The sequence below is a fragment of the Tupaia chinensis genome, unplaced genomic scaffold (genome assembly GCF_000334495.1).
Source record: "Tupaia chinensis unplaced genomic scaffold, TupChi_1.0 Scaffold138568_1, whole genome shotgun sequence".
In the NCBI taxonomy this organism is placed as follows: domain Eukaryota; kingdom Metazoa; phylum Chordata; class Mammalia; order Scandentia; family Tupaiidae; genus Tupaia; species Tupaia belangeri.
The window spans coordinates 41,020-46,586 of record NW_006198462.1 but is presented as its reverse complement, the minus strand read 5'-3'; positions in this window follow the sequence as shown (position 1 = coordinate 46,586).

Genomic DNA, 5,567 nt, shown 5'->3' with positions numbered 1-5,567 from the left:
GGTTTTCACTATAGGGTGCATGCGCTCGCCAGACAGACAGAGAGAGACAGAGAGACAGAAAGCGAGAAATCACCCCCCAGGGGGGATGGTCACACCGCAATCCCTTCTCCTCCATTCTCCTCTCGGGATCTTGGGCACGCACGTACACGCGCCCGGCGTGAGTTTTAAGCCACTGGGTCCGGGACGCGAACCGCGGTCGACTATGTGGGAGTTCAGTGACATAGCCATTATGCTAACTGCTGGTTCCCAAGTAGACAACTCTTCACAAGGTCACAAAATTAGCAAGTAGAAGAAACAGGATTTTAAATAAATCTTCCTAACTACAAAGTCTGTGCTTTTCCCATTATCTTGTGATGCTAATAATGGATCATTTCTATCATTTAATGCATAATAGGGTAACACAAAATGATGTTAAATATTTTATAACTCTCCGACACTAAAAAATAATAAAATAAATCTACTTTTGAGATTTTCATGAATCTTACCCATGAGTGCAATCCTATCTCCTTTGCCATATATAACCTCAACCCTATGTATGTCACTAGATAGAACAAAAACACATGTATTCAGAACTTAACTCTTTCTCTTTCTCTCTATAAAGCACTATACTAAAGGAAACTGAAACTGGGAAAATATACAAAATGGATTTTTTTTATTGTAATTCTGGTCTCTTCACTTTCTCATATGTAAGTTAGCTATCATAAAACCTGCTTCATACCTACAATTCTGGACAGAGATCTCTAGTAAAAAAAAATGTTTAATTGTACTCAGATGTAATTTCTACTAGTATTACAAACAATAGGTCAGCACTTTTTATTTTTTTTTTTCTCCTATTGATACACATTTACACTTTTTTTCTTAGAAGAGTTCTTTGAGAAAAGTAAAAGGAAGTTGGGTTAAAATTCCCATTAATATGTAAACCAAAAACATGTTTGTAAATTACAACAGCATGCATTAGCAGCATCAAATTTTTATATAGGCTAATCTGATTAGAAGGGGCCATTAGAGAACTTGTCTTGAACTTCATTTGAATAGTAGGTGCACAGTTTATGAAATATGCAATGTAGTTGGTTGAAGTCCCAGAAATTTGGTTAGATCTTCTGAAAAGAATTTTCAAAACAGAAGAAAAGTCTGTTTCTCTTTTCTTCACAATCTTAAGGGTGGGTTTTCTGGTTCTACATGCAATGAGCTTGGAAATAGTCAATCTAGTTGAACAGACTGAAACATCAACAACTCCTCCTGGATTTATAAAAGAGGTAAGGTCACAAGGTAAACGCCTGCCTCTAAGATTAAAGACACAGGCCAATACAGTTCACAAACTTATCAGGACAAAAATCACAAACAGAAACCCCTGTGAGAACCAGGATCAGGGTAGAAAAACCTGAACTATAATAAATTGTTGAAAACTCAGTGTGGAAAAGTCTGAGGGTTAAAAAGCTTAAAAGCCAGCGCTGGTGGTATGTGAATATTGTTCCAGCTACTCAGGAGGCTAGACAGGAGGATCATGATGTAGTGATTAACTGTGAGAGAAAGAAAGAATAAAGGAAAAGAAAACTCCAGAGAGATAATCATGGGGCCCCAACCCACACACACACACCATGAGGTTTACCATAAGATGTTCCCAGAGTAAATATGTCAGAAAAATCTCCTTTTGCTTTTGGCAGGGAGAGGGGAAAAGGAACCATTTTGAAATAGGACAGACTCTCCATTCTTCTTAAAAACCTTGAACTCAGGAGAAACCAGTTAACCAAAGACTATCCTGCTAAGATATTATCAAAGCTTAAATGACTTGTGATAAGGAGAATACTCAACTTCATCCCCCTCTAACAATTTTGTCCAATATAATAGGAGAAAAAAAAAAGATGATTTATGATATCCACAGTTAAGAAGCTCAGTTCACTAAAAGACTGAAACCTTACAGTAGGACCATACAATGCTACATCTCTCCCACACCTTATAAACTTGTTACTAGAGGTCTTTATAGCAGCTCTTTTATCCTGGTACATCATAGCCAACAATCAAGAAAAAAATTATAAGACATATCAAAGGGTAAAAAACACAATTTGAAGAGAGAGAAAAAGCATCAGAACCCGACATAACAGGAATGTTGGCAAATGATAATGGAAATCCTTCAGACTGAAGGGAAGTAATACAAGATAGTCGTTTGAATCCACAAGAAATACAGGAAGTGACGGATGGTAAATATGAGACTTCAAAAAGCTTGTGAAGGGGCTGGCCCCATAGTACAACAGTTAAACTATGTGTGTACAAAACTGGATCCCATGTGTTCAACTGCAGTTTGAATTCCTACCATAGCAGCTTCAAAAACACATTAGGTATGTGTGTATGCAAGCCCAAAATCTTGATGGGATGAAGAAATTGAGGAAAAAGAATTCTGGCATTACTAGGCCTCATTCAGAGGGGTTAAGAGGGGAGCTTTCTTTTTCTCTCTCTTTCTCTCTCTAATGTAATAGCACCAAAATGAATAAAATATTTAGAAAAAGTTAACAAAAGATTACAAAATTTATAAAATGAAAACTGCTAAAGAATTCTGAATGAAAACTGCTAAAGAATTCTGGCGTGGTGGTTAAGGCATCGGACACTCCCGCATGGCTGACCACAGTTCGAGTCCTAGACCTGGTGGCTTGATGTCTCACTTTTCTTCTCTCTGTGTGTCTGTCTTTCTCTGGTAAAATTTAAAAATAAATTAATGAATAAATATATATATTTTTTGGAGAGGTTTTTTTCCCTATAGGGCGTGTGCGCTCGCCAGACAGACAGACAGAGACATAGAGACAGAAAGCGAGAAATCACCCCCCAGGGGGGATGGTCACGCTGCAATCCCTTCTCCTCCATTCTCCTCTCGAGATCTTGGGCATGCACGCACATGCGCCCAGCGTGAGATTTAAGCCACCGGGTCCGAGACGCGAACCGTGGTCAACTACGTGGGAGTCCAGTGACATAGCCATTATGCTTACTGGTGGTTTCTGATGAATAAATAATTTTTTTATAAAAGAATTCTGAGAGAAATTAAAGACCTAGCTAAATGAAGAATGTTCGTGGTCACATGCTAGGAGATTCATTATTGTTAACATGGCAATTCTTTCTGAAATTGCTTTTGGCATTTCTATAAAGTTTCTGGTCACATTAGCAATTTCTATAGAAATACCAAAAACAATTTTGGAAAAAGAAAGAAAACTATTGGAAAATTTACACTACCTAATATCAAAACCTACAATAAAGTTCAAAGTAATCAAGACAGATAGTATCAGAATAAGGATAAGCTCTAAAATTAGTAATGAGAGTCCAGAAACAAATCTTTGTATTTATCATCAATTGATACTCAACGAAGATGTCAAGATAAATAAGAAGAGAACAATCCATTAAACAACTGATGATAAGATTTTTTTTTCAGAGAGGTTATTTCTATGCCTATGTCACAATTCTCCTGCCTTAACTTCCCACTGCATGCAGCTTTTAGGGTGGGATGAGGAACCAAACCCAGGTCCCTCATGTAGCCTCAGCATGCCAAGTAAAGCATCTACCAGTGTGCTCTATTGAAATTGGGTCAGGAAATTTTGATATCCATATGTAAATGAGTAAATGAGCAATATTTATCCTTACCTCACCCCCTACACAAAAGTTAACTTAAAACAGATGATAGATTTAATCGTAAGAATTAAATAAAAGAACAAAAAATAATTTAAGAGAAAATTTTTATAACATGGGATTAAGAAAACATCTCTTAGATACAACACAAAAATATAAGCTATAAAAAAGATTTTTAAAATTTCATTAAAACTTAAAACTCTGCATTAAAAAATTAGCAAAGTAAAAAGAATTCACAGACTAGAATGAAATATTTGCTCATTATATAACAGGTAAAAGGTTTGTATACAGTATAATAAAGAACTCTTTATATTCAATGGGAAGACAAACTACCTAATTTTCAAGAGAACAGCTTGAAGAGACACATAAGTAGAGATATTCTTTACTAATAAGAGCAAGAGAAGTGCTCAAAATTACTGATCATAAGGAAATGTAAATTAGTCACAATAAGATATCATTACATACCAACTATGATGGCTATAACAGGAGGGTAAATAATATAGTCACTTTAGAAAAAAGTTTGGAAGGGTTTTTTTTTTTGCTACAGGGTGCGTGTGCTCGCCAGAAAGACAGAGAGAGACAGAGAGAGAGAAACCGAGAAATCACCCCCCGGGGGGATGGCCACACCGCAATCCCTTCTCCTCTGTTCTCCTCTCGGGATCTTGGAAGGTTTTTAAAAGTTAAATCTGAATTTATTATGTGGTTTAACAATTCCATTACTAAAAGTCTACCTAGGAGAAATTAGAACATATGCCCATAGTCTTGTATGTGAATATTTATAGTTGCATCATTTATAATAACTCATAGCTGGAAATAACCCAAATATCTACCAATTGGTAAATGCATATACAAAGTGTATTTTATCCATACAATGGAATACTATTCAGCAATAAAGAGAAAATAAATAGTGATACATCCTGCAATATGAATGCATCTTAACCTTAGAAGCTAGATGCAGGGACCAGGAAGTGGCATGGTCGTTAAGGTACTGGCCTCCCACATGGCTAGCCATGGTTCAAGTCTGGACCTGGCAGCTTGCTTTCTCACCACTTACCCTGTCTCTCAGGTGCCCTATAGCAAATTAAATAACAATAATAATCATAAAAAATAAAACTAAATAATTCTTTTTTTAAAAAAAAAAAAGGCTAGTTGCAGAAGACTACATGTCATAAGATTCCATAAGAGACAGAAGCAAATATGTAGATGCCTGGGCTGGGAAAGTCTAAGTAGATAATGCAATCAGTAGGCTTACTATAAGTTTGGGAGGTAAGGATAAAGTTCTGAAACTGCATGGTGGCGGTGGGTCACACTTCTTAAATGTATTAAAAATCAATAAATTACATACTTAAAATGAGTGAACTTTATGGTGTATTTCAATAAAGCCATTCCTCAACTTTGTTTGCATATCTGAATCTCCTGGGTAACTTTTAAGTATATTCATGTCTAGGGCTCTCTGTTTAATATTGTTTTAATATTCTTGGGATTTGGCATCCATATCTTTTTTAAAGCTTTCTGAGTGATTCCAGTGTGCAGCCATAGTTGAGAAACACTGCAATAAAAGCTTGTCCTTCTTTGAAGCCCTTCATGTGCAATATGCAGTCTCTCCTTTCCAACTCTATTCATTTGTACAACAATCTACTGAGCATTCATTATGTCCCAGGCACAGTGTTTGATACTCAGGAGACAAAAAATTAAGACCTTGTCTCTTTCTCCTTGGACTGATAGACAAGGGAAAGCAACAATCCAATAGTTACAACAGAATAATATATTTTATAAAGTAAGTCCAAGGTTAGTGGAAATACAAAGAAAGGAATGATCAATTCCGAGCAACAAAAGAAAAGGTCAAGAAATGCTTAAGAGATAGTGATTCTTAATCCTGGAAGACTAGAGGGAGAGCAAATGGCAGACAAAAATGTTCAAAGCATAAAATATTTGAGGGAAAACAAGCAATACAGTAC